Below are 17505 nucleotides of genomic sequence, written 5' to 3'. Positions count from 1 at the left end.
CTCGGGTTTTAATTAGAAACTATCGCTTTTGTAGTCTTGTAATATCGCGCGTTACCACTTAAAAATGGCCGACACATAAACCGGGAATTCGCTGACACGTCAGTGTCATATAGCATGATCGAATATATTGCACCCATATTTAACATATCCTTTACAGATGATTAATTTGATACATTTGGTATCGTCCTTAGCAACAAATCAACATAAGAATTTACATTAGATTGTTCTTGTGTAAAATCTCGGGTTTTAATTAGAAACTATCGCTTTTGTATTCGAGTAATATCGCGCTTTACCACTCCAAAATGGCTGACACAATAACCAAGAATTTGTAAACTCTTGTTCCCTCGTCAATGTCTAAGTACACACAGGTGGATGAAATTTCGGAGCGGATGATTTAAAAACGCCCGCTTTTCGTTTACTCTGTTCCTCCACTGAAAAGAACGAGACCAGGAGATACGGGCTATTATACCCTCACAGGTAAGCGCAGGAGGAGAAAAAGACATCTTGTCATCTCTTTGATTCTTTTATGTGTTTCACTTACTAGGATTAAATTAATAAATAGACTCTTCTTTTTAAATAAAAAAAATTAGACATTTCCTTAAACTTTTTGCAAGAACATTGTAGCAGCTTCCATATGTGGGTAGGCTCGAGCTTTGTGTGCATTTCAAGCCATTCTAACACATATGCTTCAGGCGCATTTTAATGTTTATAACGGTTTTTAACTTAAGATTAACTACAAAATTATCCACACTGTAGCGGCTCTCGTGTGTGGGTGTGCCTCAGACCTTTTACGCAAGCCAACCGACCTTAACGTTAACTCGACAGGTGCAATTTGATCATTATAATCGCTATCTACTTCAGATAAGCTATCACTTTTTCTATCATGAGCTCATTCATGTATTATCCATACATAGCTCATGCATCGTTTTTTGGCCAAATCCACTGATCAAGTGAAACTAAGAATCGCGTGCGGTCTCGGAGCAAGCGAGCTAATTTTTGTTCCTTGGTATAAATCTTTATCGCGAATAGTGACCGTCAACTACCTAGTGCAAAGAGAAATCGCTTAGGAATTCTATCAATTTGATTTCTGCTAACTATTTATTTTAAAGAAAAGACAGGAGTCCTTTAGGTAATCACTAATTACGTATTTTTTATCAATTTGTTCATAGATACTGAATTGTTGGATTTTCCATGAATTGGTATGTATGACGTTGTTGGCACATTGCTCACACTATGATTATTTGAATCATGCAATTTACTGTTTCAGGGTGCCTGATATGCATTTTATATAACACTTTTTTACATGTGTGCGTATACGGCTAGTATAAGGTGAAAATTGTTCATTTGAATATGATGCTAGTAACTGTTGCCTTATTGGTAGCATTAGGCTACAGTTGCCCCGCAATTAACTTTTGTTTAATGATTACTCAGGTATGATGTATTAAGCCTTGCTCTCATTTATTGTTGGTTTCTTTCATTATAATTTCTTCGGTGTATCATCAATGTTCCTTCATCTATGTAAATTTCTATCTAGACTGTGGATAGACATCATATATTTGAAAGCCAATTTTGGTCTCTTTTGGAACCCTTTGATTTTAATGAACTCATGATAACAAGAAATCCATGATATGTACACTCTTTGATGCTGTTTTTATGTATATCGTCTACGTGTGATTCGATTTAAACATTAATTCTCACGAACCAACATTCATTATTGAAAAATATTTTTTCTTTTGCCAGCATGAAAATCTGGATTACAGGCTCTATTCACAAATAATTTGCAGTCTGAACCAGACTAATGTTATAAGAAAGGTATGAAAATGAAATCACATATGGTGAAAGATATTTGATTTGACGTGCTAAATGATCAACGTACCTTAATGTGCAAGCTTTAGAGATTTTTCTGATCTGAATATATATACTCTTATGATATACATATCGATCTTGGATTTGTTGTATCCTAGACATGTTTTATGACGTAGACATACTCTTGGCTCTGTTTTTTTCATATTGGAATTGTTTTACTAGTTTTGACACTCTAGGTATGTGTAGTTTTGCTAATTGCATCTGTACATATGTTGTTTTATTAATTTTTCATGGTGATAACTGTATGTCATATATGTTTTTCTATTAGCCCTGAAGAAGTCTCCTTGTAAGAGACGAAACGCGTCGGCTAAGATCCTTCATGTCTAATGTGAATGTGACTCTTCATTTCCATGTGACTGCAAAATAATAAAAAAAGAGAATCTTCTCAAGAAAATGACTGACGTCTTGAACATTTCATTGAACATTTATTGACTATTTTAGAACGGTGCTGAACCTTTTTGAATGAAATGTTGTAACAGGGCTTTTGTCCTGATAAGGAACATAGAGGGCAGTGTTCCTTGGTTCTTTGCACTGTAAGAGCTTTATTGAAAGAAAACACTGTTCATTTGACAAGTGCGGTCTCTATGGCCTCTACCCTCATTCCATGTGCATCCAGAGTAGTAGAGAGTAGTAGAGTAGTAGAGAGTGAGTAGTAGAGAGAGTGGTATAGAGTAGTAGAGTAGTAGAGAGTGAGTAGTAGAGAGTGAGTAGTTGAGAGTGAGTAGTAGAGAGTAGTAGAGAGTGAGTAGTAGAGAGTGAGTAGTGGAGAGTGAGTAGTAGAGAGTGGTAGAGAGTGAGTAGTAGAGAGAGAGTAGTATAGAGTGAATAGTAGAGAGTGAGCAGTAGATAGAGAGTAGTAGAGAGTTAGTAGTAGAGAGTAGTAGAGTGAGCAGTAGAGAGTGAGTAGTAGAGAGAGAGTAGTAGAGAGTAGTAGAGAGTGAGTAGCAGAGTAGTAGAGAGTGAGTGGTAGAGGGTAGTAGAGAGTAGTAGAGTGAGTAGTAGAGAGTGAATAGTAGAGAGTGAGTAGTAGAGAGTAGTAGCAAATGAGTAGTAGAGAGTGAGTAGTAGAGAGTAGCAGAGTAGTAGAGAGTGAGTAGTAGAGATAGAGTAGTAGAGAGTAATAGAGAGTGAGTAGTAGAGTAGTAGAGAGTGAGTGGTAGAGAGTAGTAGAGTGAGTAGTAGAGAGTAGTAGAGAGTGAGAAGTAGAGAGTGAATAGTAGAGAGTGAGTAGTAGAGAGTGAGTAGAGAGTAGTAGAGAGTGAGTAGTAGAGAGTTGTAGAGAGTGAGTAGTAGAGAGTAGTAGAGAGTGAGTAGTAGAGAGTGAGTGATAGAGAGTAGTAGGGAGTGAGTAGTAGAGAGTGAGTAGTAGAGAGTTTGAGAGAGTGAGTAGTAGAGAGTAGTAGAGAGTGAGTAGTAGAGAGTGAGTAGTAGAGATTGAGTAGTAGAGAGTGAGTAGAAGAGAGTGAGTAGTAGAGAGTTTGAGAGAGTGAGTAGTAGAGAGTAGTAGAGAGTGAGTAGTAGAGAGTGAGTGATAGAGAGTAGTAGAGAGTGAGTAGTAGAGAGTGAGTAGTAGAGATTGAGTAGTAGAGAGTGAGTAGAAGAGAGTGAGTAGTAGAGAGTTTGAGAGAGTGAGTAGTAGAGAGTAATAGAGCGTGAGTAGTAGAGAGTGAGTAGAGTAGTAGAGAGTGAGCAGTAGAGAGTAGTAGAGAGTGAGTAGTCAAGAGCGAGTAGTAGAGATAGAGCAGTAGAGAGTGAGTAGTAGAGAGAGGTAGTAGAGAGTAGTAGAGAGTGAGTAGTAGAGAGTAGTCAGTCAGTGTTAGTCAGTGTCAGTGTCAGTCAGTGAGTGTCAGTCAGTGTCAGTCAATCAGTGTCAGTCAGTGTCAGTTAGTCAGTGTCAGTCAATCAGTGTCAGTCAGTGTCAGTCAGTCAGTCAGTGTCAGCCAGTCAGTGTCAGTCAATCAGTGTCAGTCATTGTCAGCCAGTCAGTCAGTTTCAGTCAATCAGTGTCAGTCAGTGTCAGTCAGTGTCAGTCAATCAGTGTCAGTCAGTGTCAATCAGTCAGTGTCAGTCAGTCGGTGTCAGTCAGTCAGTGTCAGCTAGATCAGCTCTGCTAACCTGGTTCTCTGGCTCTAAAGCAGCTCTGCTGACCTGGTTCTCTCCCTCTAAAGCAGCTCTGCTGACCTGGTTTCTCTGGCTCTACAGCAGGTCTGCTGACCTGGTTCTCTGGCTCTAGAGCAGCTCTACTGACCTAGCTCTTAGGCTACAGAGCAGCTCTGATGATCTGGTTCTATGGCTCTAAAGCAGTTCTGCTGAAATGGTTCTCTGGCTCTAGAGCAGCTCTGCTGACCTGGTTCTCTCCCTCTAGAGCAGATCTGCTGACCTGCTTCTCTCCCTCTAAAGCAGCTCTACTGACCTGGTTTCTCTGGCTCTACAGCAACTCTGCTGACCTGGTTCTCTGGCTCTAGAGCAGCTCTGCTGACCTGGTTCTTAGGCTCTAGAGCAGCTCTGCTGACCTGGTTCTCTGGCTCTAAAGCAGCTCTGCTGACCTGGTTCTCTCCCTCTAAAGCAGATCTGCTGACCTGGTTTCTCTGGATCTAGAGCAGCTCTGCTAACCTGGTTCTCTGGCTCTAAAGCAGCTCTGCTGTCCTGGTTCTCTCCCTCTAAAGCAGCTCTGTTGATCTGGTTTCTCTGGCTCTACAGCAGGTCTGCTGACCTACTTCTCTGGCTCTAGAGCAGCTCTGCCGACCTAGTTCTTAGGCTACAGAGCAGCTCTGCTGATCTGGTTCTCTGGCTATACAACAGCTCTGCTGACTTGGTTCTCTGGCTCTAAAGCAGCTCTGCTGGCCCGGTTCTATGGCTCTAAAGCAGATCTGCTGTAATGGTTCTGTAGCTCTAGAGCAGCTCTGCTGACCTGGTTCTCTCCCTCTAAAGCAGCTCTACTGACCTGGTTTCTCTGGCTCCACAGCAGCTCTGCTGACCTGGTTCTCTGGCTCTAGAGCAGCTCTGCTGACCTGGTTCTTAGGCTCTAGAGCAGCTCTGCTGACCTGGTTCTCTGGCTCTAAAGCAGCTCTGCTGATCTGGTTCTATGGCTCTAAAGCAGCTCTGCTGACTTGGCTCTCTGGATCTAGAGCAGCTCTGCTGACCTGGTTCTCTGGCTCTAAAGCAGCTCTGCTGGCCTGGTTCTCTGGCTCTAAAGCAGCTCTGCTGACCTGGTTCTCTCCCTCTAAAGCACCTCTGCTGACCTAGTTTCTCTGGCTCTATAGCAGCTCTGCTGACCTGGTTCTCTGGCTCTAGAGCAGCTCTGCTGACCTAGTTCTTATGTACTAGAGCAGCTCTGCTGAACTGGTTCTCTGGCTCTACAACAGCTCTGTTGACCCGGTTCCCTGGCTCTAAAGCAGCTGTGCTGACCCGGTTCTATGGCTCTAAAGTAGTTCTGCTGACCTGGTTCTCTGGCTCTAGAGCAGCTCTGCTGACCTGGTCCCTTGGCTCTAAAGCAGCTCTGCTGACCTGGTTCTCTCCCTCTAAAGCAGCTCTGCTGACCTGGTTCTCTCCCTCTAAAGCAGCTCTGCTGACCTGGTTTCTCTGGCTCTACAGCAGCTCTGCAGACCTGGTTCTCAGCCTCTACAGCAGCTCTGCTGACCTGGGTCTCTGGCTCTAGAGCAGCTCTGCTGACCCGGTTCTTAGGCTCTAGAGCAGCTCTGCTGACCTGGTTCTCTGGCTCTAAAGCAGCTCTGCTGACCTGGTTCTCTGGCTCTAGAGCAGCTCTGCTGACCTCATTCTCTGGCTCTAAAGCAGCTCTGCTGACCTGGTTCTCTCCCTCTAAAGCAGCACTGCTGACCTGGTTTCTCTGGCTCTAGAGCAGCTCTGCTGACCTGGTTCTCTCCCTCTGAAACAGCTCTACTGACCTGGTTCTCTGCCTCTAGAGCAGCTCTGCCGACCTGGTTCTCTGGCTCTAAAGCAGCTCTGCTGACCTGGTTCTCTCCCTCTAAAGCAGCCTTGCTGACCTGGTCTCTCTGGCTCTACAGCAGCTCTGCTGACCTGGTTCTCTGGCTCTAGAGCAGCTCTGCTGACCTAGTTCTTAGGTTCTAGATCAGCTCTGCTGACCTGGTCCTCTGGCTCTAAAGCAGCTCTGCTGACCTGCTTCTCTGACTCTACAGCAGCTATGCTGACCTGGTTCTCTGTCTCTAAAGCAGCTCTGCTGACCTGGTTCTCTGGCTCTAAAGCAGCTCTGCTGGCCTGGTTCTCTGGCTCTAAAGCAGCTCTGCTGACCTGGTTCTCTCGCTCTACAGCAGCTCTGCTGACCTTGTTCTCTGGCTCTAGAGCAGCTCTGCTGACCTAGTTCTTAGGTTCTAGATCAGCTCTGCTGACCTGGTTCTCTGGCTCTACAACAGCTCTGCTGAACTGGTTCTCTGGCTCTAAAGCAGCTCTGCTGACCCGGTTCTATGGCTCTAAAGTAGTTCTGCTGACCTGGTTCTCTGGCTCTAGAGCAGCTCTGCTGACCTGGTCCCTTGGCTCTAAAGCAGCTCTGCTGACCTGGTTCTCTTGCTCTAAAGCAGCCCTGCTGACCTGGTTTCTCTGGCTCTACAGCACCTCTGCTGACCTGGTTCTCTGGCTCTAGAGTAGCTCTGCTGACCCGGTTCTTAGGCTCTAGAGCAGCTCTGCTGACCGGGCTCTCTGGTTCTATAGCAGCTCTGCTGACCTGGGTTTATGGCTCCAAAGACGTCTGCTGACCTGGTTCTATGGCTCTAAAGCAGCTCTGCTGACCTGGTTCTCTGGCTCTAGAGCAGCTCTGCTGACCTGGTTCTCTGGCTCTAAAGCAGCTCTCCTGACCTGGTTCTATTCCTCTAAAGCAGCTCTGCTGGCCTGATTTCTCTGGCTCTACAGCAGCTCTGCTGACCTGGTTCTCAGCCTCTAAAGCAGCTCTGCTGACCTGGGTGTCTGGCTCTAGAGCAGCTCTGCTGACCTGGTTCTCTGGCTCTAGAGCAGCTCTGCTGACCTGGTTCTTAGGTTCTAGATCAGCTCTGCTGACCTGGTTCTCTGGCTCTACAACAGCTCTGCTGAACTGGTTCTCTGGCTCTAAAGCAGCTCTGCTGACCCGGTTCTATGGCTCTAAAGTAGTTCTGCTGACCTGGTTCTCTGGCTGTAGAGCAGCTCTGCTGACCTGGTCCCTTGGCTCTAAAGCAGCTCTGCTGACCTGGTTCTCTCGCTCTAAAGCAGCCCTGCTGACCTGGTTTCTCTGGCTCTACAGCAGCTCTGCTGACCTGGTTCTCTGGCTCTAGAGTAGCTCTGCTGACCCGGTTCTTAGGCTCTAGAGCAGCTCTGCTGACCTGGCTCTCTGGTTCTATAGCAGCTCTGCTGACCTGGGTCTATGGCTCCAAAGCAGGTCTGCTGACCTGGTTCTATGGCTCTAAAGCAGCTCTGCTGACCTGGTTCTCTGGCTCTAGAGCAGCTCTGCTGACCTGGTTCTCTGGCTCTAAAGCAGCTCTCCTGACCTGGTTCTCTTCCTCTAAAGCAGCTCTGCTGGCCTGATTTCTCTGGCTCTACAGTAGCTCTGCTGACCTGGTTCTCTGGCTCTACAACGGCTCTGCTGACCTGGTTTATCTGGCTCTACAGCAGATGTGCTGACCTGGTTCTCTGCCCTCACGATGCACGCACCCGACTATATAAGTTTATTATAAGTACAAATATATTATTTTTATGAATATCTTAAATAATCTCTTGCTCTAATATGTATATTAAAGACACATACATATCATTTTGGAACATAACATTTTTTTGCGGGAGTCGCGCACCCAGCGATCCCCAGCATGTATATGACGTCACGCGGGACCCACAACCGCGCAAGCATCTCGTTCTGTTATGCGCATGTGTCGTGAATGCGCGGGAGCAGGAGTCGAGGACTGGTCGCATACCAATCGTGCATATCACGTAATATTAAATGTATATGATGTAACTGAAAAACACGCAGCCATCGCACACCGTACGTGGGTCCTTCACAACTTTTCTAAAATGGCAGCTAAAGAACAACTGGAGCGCTAACAGTCTTACTTATAATAAAATTATGGCACACCTGAAGCGATCTTGATTGGAATAAACTGGTAACACTTAAAACACTTAATTTAAAAAGGAACGAAATGAGGGGGTTCATTTTGCCATAGAAAGTATGGTTAGTGCTGTAGAAAGAAAAATTAGGACATGTTTTAAGTGAGATCTTAAATATCTTCCTGTTATATTTCAACAGGAGCAGCCTGTCAATTGATGCCTTTGTGTTCTACTGCAGCTTCCCAGAGTGTTCTAAAGAACAACTAGAGAGCTAACAGTCTTAATTATGACAAAATTATGGAACACCTGAAGCCATCTTGATTGGAATAGACTGGTAACACTTAAAACATTTAATTTAAAAAGGAACAAAATGAGGGGGTTCATTTTGCCATAGAAATTATGGTTAGTGCTGCAGAAAGAAAATTTAGGGCATGTTTTAAGTGAGATCTCAAATCCTGTTCTATTTCATTTGAAAATTCTGACATGTAGACTGAAACAATCACTTACAATACCAGCAGTAGACTTCCAGTTAACTCCCTGGTGAGCAGTAGCTTTACTACAGTGATCTAATGAACAACCAGAGTGCTAACATTCTGAATTTATGGCAAATGTGTGACACATCTGAATGCCTTCTTGATGGAATCAAAGTAAAGAACTAAAAGCATTTCCTACTGAGGAGACTGCAGTAAATGAGGAAATTAGGAAACGTCATAACAAATAAGACTCCCAAGATGGCCACCAGAGAAAAAAGAGCCCAAATGTAGCACAAATATCAACCAGATGTAGCTCACATATAGCCCAATGACAGAAGTGTGCAAAACACTTTTTATTTTTAGTTTTTCTGCAGTTTTATATAGTGCAGACTGGTCAGGTATTGGAGCTTTCCATCTTACTTGGACCCCTTATTGCATATTTTGCACGAAGTACATGAGATTGATCTTGCGAAACATTGAACTTTATGCTGTTAACCTGAAGTTGCTCTGAACCGGGCTTTATAACTCCCATTTTTACCTACTGGTTTAAATTAATTCTCACTGTATTGTATTAGGAAAGAGGATTTACTGTTTTTATGTACAATTTTATGATCTATGTTTCTAAATGAGATCGAATAAAATTTAATGAAATCTATGGCAGGACGGAGGCGAGGATTATGCATATCTTTCCTCACTTTATTTGCATAGCAGTTCAAAGAAAACACAACAATCATTAAACAAAAGACTACACAACCCATGAACCATTAGGGGGGTAGTCTCCAAGGCAACTATAGTCCAATCGTATCACAGTCCATCGTATATAATATCGTGACGTCCCTTCCGCTTCCTCTTTCTTCACTGCTCGTCAGTTAAGTGCATTCCTTACCTTCTTGGCTTAATCTGACGTTGTTGCTGTTTGCATAGTTATTTCTTGTGCACGTTCTTAGCATTATTGCCTTGGTATTGTTTCATATTCCCTGCGCAGCAGGATCTTGCCCAAGAGTGTTCTCCCCCTCGCAGTTTTTCCCGCTGTGCGCTCAGTGTGCGGTGAGATCCTGTGAGGCGCGTCTGGTCCAAGCAAGGCAGCTCTGTCGAGCGCTCCCGCTGGTCTTTACGCGCGTTTGGGAATCCGGTCACTCCTTTAGTGTCCGCTTGATTCCCGACCAACCTTTGCCTAATTTTGACACCGCTACGCTGTGATTTCCCCACACGGCCACGTTAGTTGGTATTGCGCCTCAGTCTATTCTTATAACAGCTTCGGGGAAAGCCCAGCTGTTGGAGCACCCTGCGAGAGGGCTGCCTTAAGGATTTTAAGTGTAACAACAGGAGTATAACCCATAGACCACGTTGAGATGTGGGTAGGTACGAGAGGTAAAAAACAACAATTATCAACTGGTATGATTATACAGGACAATTAGAAATGCATGTACAACACATTGCAAGGAACCCCTGATCCCTCTCCCTTTCCTTTTTGTCCCCCCCCCTGTACAGCACCGCTCTAATTTCAGCAACCCGGTCCTGAGTTAAAGGTTTGAAACGTCGTTGACCGTTCAGCACAAATAATAGCGCATTACTCTCTGTGGTTCAACCAAATAATTGTCTCCATTGAACAAACTTGTTAAATAATTGCTAGAACCACCAACACTCACTGTATATATCTATCCACCAATTTTGCGCCGTTTTCCGCTGATTACACATTGTCACTTGCGTCACCACTTTTTGTGTCACAACTGAGCACCAAGTCCAAGTCGGGCACGCCCTGGCACGTTTGCAGATGGGGAACAAATTCCCCTTGAATACTGGGGGTCCCTGTGGACTAACTAGCCCACCAGGAACCTCCAATACGCGCCAGGGGGCTGCGTTGCAGTGAGGTATTCTGAGTCACGCCCCCTTTTTACACCTTTCTGCAACGCAGCTCTGTGGCGCTTAATGGAGGTAGCTGGTGGGCTAGTTGCACCCCAGAGACCCTCAGGATTCAAGGGGAGTTAATCCCCCAACTTAAAACACGCCACGGGTGCATTTGCACAGTGGTGAAGGGAGGGGGCGGGGCCTGAGGTGACATGTGTGCAAACACGCCTTGTGGCGCGTTTTAAGTTGAGGAATTAATTCCTCTTCAATCCTGAGGATCCCTGGGGGCCAACTAGCCCACTAGGTACCTCCAGTAAGCGCCACGGAGCTGCATTGCAGAGTGTTGTTAAAAAGGGGCGTGGCCTCTGAATACCTCTCTGCAACGCAGCTCTCTGGCGCATACTGGAGGTACCTGGTGGGCTAGTTGGCCCCCAGGGACCCTCAGGATTGAGGAGGAATTAATTCTCCAACTTAAAACGCGCCACAGGGCGTGTTTGCAGACATGTCACCTCAGGCCACGCTCCCTTCCTTCACCATTGTGCAAACGCGCCCCTTGGCAAGTTGCAAGTTGGGGAATTAATTCCCCTTCAATACTGATGGTCCCTGAGGGCCAACTAACCCAACAGGTATCTCCAGTGTGCGCCAGGGAGCTGCGTTGCAGACAGGTGTTCTGAGGCCACGCCCTTTTTACACCTCTATGCAACGCAGCTCTGTGGCGCTTACTGGAGGTACCTAGTGGGCTAGTTTGACCCTAGGGACCCTTAGGATTCAAGGGGACTTCATTTCTCAACTTAGAACGGCCACTGGGCGTGTTTACACAGTGGTGAAGGGAGGGTACGGGGCCTGAGGTGACGTGTGCAAACACGCCCTGTGGCCCATTTTAAGTTGGGGAAATAATTCACCTTCAATCCTGAGGGACCCTGGGGGCCAACTAGCCCACCAGGTGCTTCCAATAAGCACTACTGCGCTGCGTTCCAGAGAGGTGGTCTAGGCCGTGCCCCTTTTTACATATCTCTGCAACGCAGCTCTGTGGCGCTTACTGGAGGTACCTAGTGGGCTAGTTGGACACTAGGGACCCTTAGGATTCAAGAGGACTTAATCTCCCATCTTAAAACGGCCACAGGGCATGTTTACACAGTGGGGAAGGGAGGGGACGGGGCTGAAGTGACATGTGCAAACACACCCTGTCTCACGTTTTAAGAGGTAGTTATAATCCCCCTGCCCTATTATATACTAGGGGCTTACAGAGGAGGTCATGCTAATCACAGGGGGACCCCAATGCATAGTGTTCCCTAGTGTATTTAGGTGTTTTCATTGTATTTTAAGTGTCTTTTAACATAGCACTGGCTCTAGGACTGGTTAGTCAGACTCAGTTACCACCAGTATCCGTCTGAAAATGTTGAGGGTACAGGATGATTTTGCAACAAGGCTTCATTCTGCTCTTCTGTTTGTTCTTTCTGCATGTTATCCTTCTTCCTGCACTTTTCTTCGTCTTTGAGGACTTCTGTTGCTTCTTTCTGCATTTCTTTTTTTTCTTTCTGTGCGTTTGTTCTTCTTTCTTCACATGTCCTATCTCTGTAGGCATAGTTAGAAATTAGCATTTAAAAAACCTTTGAAATTCACTGAAAAAACCATAGGTTTCAGGGATGTTATAGTTAAGAATTAGAATTTAAAAAACCTTAGAAATTCACTGAAAAAAACATAGGTTTCAGGGGCGTTATAGTTAGCTGGACTTTTCACTCGTACAAAACCATTGAAATTCCCCCATTATAGTTAGTTCAGCTAACTATAAATTGTGCGTCCGCAATGCACTGCTGATGACATCAAATATTACATCACTCATGACATGGTCAGTGACATCACTCATGACATCACTGATGACATCTCAAATGACATCACTTATTATATCACTGATGACATCATCCTTGTGATAGAGTGGCAGACCTCCTCTCACCCTAATATAAACTTTGATACACACATTCAAAAATAGAAACTAACATTTTCAAAACAATGGACATACCAATACCAGTTGCAACAACCTATTCAGTATTTCTAAGATCCACATACACATCCACTCATTCACCAACAGTCCTATACAGTCAATCATACATGTACTCACTCATCATATGTACTCATACACCTATACATCCTGTTACACAACGCCACTCATCCATAGAGTTACTCACACACATAGTCAATCATGCTAATAAAGAATCAAACATCCATTTACTTGCATATACAGTTATACACACACTACCACACTTACTTCTACAGAAACTTACACATACTTAGTCTTTTAAACAATCACTTATAGAAACACATACTTATTTATATAGGAACTCTTCCAATCTCTCACTCTCACATATACTCACTTATATACACCAATAGTCACATATACTAGTTTAAAACATATGTAGTTACTCATAAAGACACTATTGAGACAGTCATTCACACACTAACACACCCATACACACACTCATCCACCCATACAGTCCTGCACGCATACAAACAGTGAGTCACTCATTCATGCATCTATGCACTACGTAATACCCTCCACCGAACCATACAGACACTCAGACACTCATACTGATACTCAAAAAAACAACTAATAACCTATATAGACATTCATGTAGCTACTCACCAACCCATGCAGCCACTTATACACAAAGTGAGAGACTGATACAGATATTTACATATTTAAACATTACTCACTAAGCCATGTATTCAGTAAGATACACTTAATCATACACTTAATCAGTCAGTTATACAATCAATTCTTTTTTTAAAAAAATCATCCATTTAGACACTTATATACCCATTTATTCTTCCATCGACCTTGAGATATACAAATATAAAACATATTTAATTTTCAGAAAAACACACATTCACTGGATGATGTCATCAGTGATGTCATTGGAGATGTCATCAGTGATGTCATGAGTGATGTCACTGACCATGTCATGAGTGATGTAATATGTGACGTCATCAGCAGTGCATTGCGGGCACGCGAGTTATAGTTAGCTGAACTAACTATAACGGGGGAATTTCAATGGTTTTGTATGAGTGAAAAGTCCAGCTAACTATAACGCCCCTGAAACCTATGGTTTTTTCAGTGAATTTCTGAGGTTTTTTAAATGCTAATTCCTAACTATAACGTGCCTGAAACCTATGGTTTTTCAGTGAATGTATAGATAGATAGAAAGATAGATAGATAGATATTGATATATCTATTGAAATATATATAACTGTATAGTGATATAATTAAATAGATATATGTACACACACACGCATATATATATATATATATAGTATGTGTGTTGTTTATATACTTACCATGTGTGGCAAAGGCATCTGCATTTTAAAGGCATTAGTGGTACAGGTTGCATTGTCAAGGCATGCGTGTTAATATTATACATCCCTGTCTCCAAAGAGATCACTGGTTCCAGTCTATTTACTGTTTTCCGGAAGCTCTAGTTGCTCCATCTTCAGAGGAGCCATTTCCTTAGCCTTTTTCTCAAAAGAAGCTTGGCCTTGGGAATCCAGCCACTGGTGTAGAGACTGGTCCAGAGTGTGAAAATCAGCACCAACCTGGAGTTACTAGGCACTCTTAGACAAGGCTTTGGAAGTGTTCGCCATCAAGGCACTGATGTCCCCTCCAAACATAGAGGTAATTTAAGCTGTGCATCTGCGCTCCCACCAAAGTCCAACCTGGCCCTTGAATTCAGGGTCGTCAAAGAGGCTCAAAAGATCTGGAAGAAGCCATTTTCTAGGCCAGTGTGAGGAATCTGTACAGAGCCCAAGGAAATCCTGCTGTTACTGGGTCTCAACGGTGACAACTAAAGTCATGTTAGCACTGGCGTCCTGGGGTTCATACTATTGCCATTCTACTGTCACTCCAAATTAAAAGCCAATCATTGTTCATTCAGTGCAGTTTCTGTTCAAAAAAGGAAATATACTTTAATGCATAAAAAGTTTAATCTATGCACAGACTCAAAAATATACACACAAACATAATCAAAATGACTATATTTTTTATATGTAATTCAAGGAGCAAAATACTGCCAGTTATAAAACTCAAAGATTTGTTGTTTGACCTAAGGGCCTCATTATGATGTTGGTCAGAAAGCCTTCTGACCAACTCCTTGTCGGAATCGTTTCTGACCAACCTTACACCCTGTGGTGGGCACTCCATGGTTCCTGCCACACTGCATGGTTGTACAGAGGGGACCCATTGGTATCCCCATGGGCCCCAACCCGAGACCTCTAAGTAAAGGGGCCCTGCTACGGGCCCCCAAAATCAGTTTCCGACAGCCGTTTCATGTCGGACGGACCGATTCCGAATGGCTGTTGGAATCTGACATCATAATTAGTTGGTCGGAAACGTGGTCCGTTGAGCTGTATGGTTCGCTCCGACCTCTCAGACTCTCCAAATGCCGGTCTGAACCGATTCGGAATGACCGTCCAATTACCTTGTATCATAATCGGTCGGTCGGATATGTTTCCGAGGCGGTCGTGAACATGGGTTCTGACACGGGTTCGGACAAACCAAATGCCATTCAGAACCTTTTCTGACCGCATCGTAATTGGCCCCTTAGTGTTGATGAGATCAATTCATCCATATAAACTGTCATTCAGTTATAAAGGGGATTTGCAAAGATAATGTGGAAAAAATGAGCATGACTTTTTCTCTGGGTACTGTCGAAGTAAGGGGATATTAGGGAGTATCCTGATGGGTAATGGCAGAAACACTCATTGTCGAGGGCCATCAATATGAATGTACTCTATTTGGGTGCCTTACTCTCCTTAGCGCGAGGACAAGCAGTCAAATCTTACTCAAAGAAGTGGTAGGGGTGAAAAAAACAGTAATAAACAATAAATACATTTAATGTACAGCCAATGCCTTACCTTAAAGCTAAAGAGACTATTATTCAAGGCAGATAAATAGAAGAGGTAGCACTAGCATTTACAAAGTAATTTAGATGGAAGCTTGCAACTTCAAGGGTTAAGATAACCACCTCCAACATTGTATAGCTCCTACATGTTAAACACTAAACTTTCTTTAACAATGATCCTGTAGCCAATGTTATCACATGTGGCTGCAATCAGGTCGACTCAGGACCTTCGGATCTGGCCAGGTCTTGATATCAATGAATGTACCTTCCAGGTTGAGTGCAAGGGGTATAGACCTGAGAATTTGGACCAATTCTAAGTCATGGCACCAAACTAAGGTCAGTGGGCTGGAGACTTGCTACTAAATTTCCAGCATTTAAAATAAAAATTTCAGATAACAATTTCTAATTCCAAAAACCCACCAGACAAAATATAGGGTTGAATTTCCAATGAGACCTTTCATGCTGTTTCATTATCTGATTTAAAGTCATCAATGATGATCGGCTGTCCCAGTCACCAGTGTCCAACTGGGATTCAGTCCAGGTCACAGGAGGTTCGGAAATTTGCATGGGGCCCAAATTGTTTCTATTTCAGCGAATGGGTCGGGTATAGTCAATGGCAGTGATTGCGGTGATGGATGCCGGCACACATGTTTGGGAACGTTTGACCCAGAGTAAGAGAGAGAAACAAGGAAGAATAAGAGTAAGGCCAAAAAAGAGTATGCAAGGGAGGAACCAAAGAAGAAACAGAACCTGTAAAAATGAGATTAAGAAACACATTGTAGGGTGCTGAAAGAAAGAGTGAGGCACTGATGGTGGGCTCCTAAGAAAAACTATGTGTCCTGCACCTATTTTTTTTTCTTTACTGTGTAAGCGCTAGATGTAGTAGTGGGCCAGCTATGAAGTCTCTAGCAGTATCTCACAATTCACTGGTCAAGATTTTCCAGTGACTGGGACACCAAAGAAACTAAGGGTAACAACAGAGGTTGTTGGATTCTTCAGTTCCCACAGGCAACTGGATTTAGGGTTAGGGTTTCAAAAACAATTCAAAAGTCAATATCTACAGAACCATTAGGGCTAGAAAGATGGTTCAGACAGTTCCAAAATCAGGATGACTTACCACAGTCACCAAGCCAACCGCACGCCAAGGTTGTAAAGGGTCACTGCCTCCTGGTCCTGTGGGTCTGGGGAGAGAATGATAAGGACACTATGTCAAAGGACGATGAATCAAGGAGGGTGCAGGCTCAGCAGGTCTTCAAAGACTGACAAGAATGTAGTTCCATTACTTCAATGGTGCTGCACTTGGATCTTCCTTTTCCTGGCCAGCTGGGCTCAAGTGATTGCATGACTTGGTCCTTGAAACATCCTCCATGCAGATTTTCCAATTAGCTGGGCTGTATGCAGGCCTTTCTCTGATAGATAGGCTGTTCCTGGCAAGTGCAGTGCATCTCCATTCCCCCCTCAGGTCACCGAAGCATGGCTCCATGCAGGTGATGCCTACTTCGATGAAGGGTTGGATTTAGAGTTTGTCAGTCGCAGTAAAGGTGACTTTTACATCCACCACCCTGCCTTTACTCCAAGTTATTACAGCAGTAATGGACAGTAAAAAAAAGCAACTCAAAATCGCACTGTTAAAAGGGTGGACAATCTGATGGCTTACCTCGGAATGCCTGTACTCTTGATAGCCTTAGGAGGAAGGTTTACACCAATGGAGTGAATTTTACTCTGTCGACATAAGCCTGGTGGCCTGCCCAACCCAAAATTGAGTGGACAGGCTGGATCCTCCATTGCTGTTGCTACGCATGACTCCGTCCACCAAACTCTAAATCGGGCTCCAAAACTGGAGAGAAAGTAGCACCCAAGAAAAGGTTCCATTACAGTTTGGTAGCATTTCTTTCCCTTGTATGCAGGCGTCCTCTGTGTCCAGACGGACTACAGAATACTGGCTGAAGCCTACCAGTATTTATCCTTCTAAGGTAATCAAGGTGGGACGTCAGAGCAAATGAGGGGGGAGTGGGGGTATGCTTTGTTGAGAGTCTCCTAAATCCTAGAGAAATGCATCTTTCTGCAGTTGTCAATTTACCCCAGGATCTGAAGACAAGTCACAGGTCAGACCAGATTGGGTTGGCAAAATTGATTTTGTGGATAGCTAGTCATGAGTGCCACATCTAATCCTGGTTCCTTGTCAACCACCACCAAAACAGAAAGAAGGTAGGGGGGAGAGTTTCACTGGGTTAAGGGTAAACCAAGGCCAAGAAGTGTAATTGGTTTGTAACATCTGCACTCATCAGGAAGAATGGGAGAACTACTTCCTCATCCTGTCAGCTTTCCTCCCAGTCTACCTCTTCCATGCAAGCCAACATCTGAGAACATACAAGATGGTGATT

Source organism: Triturus cristatus, chromosome 4_2 (genome assembly GCF_964204655.1).
Source record: "Triturus cristatus chromosome 4_2, aTriCri1.1, whole genome shotgun sequence".
NCBI classification, from domain to species: Eukaryota; Metazoa; Chordata; class Amphibia; order Caudata; family Salamandridae; genus Triturus; species Triturus cristatus.
Note: the sequence above shows the minus strand (reverse complement) of the source record.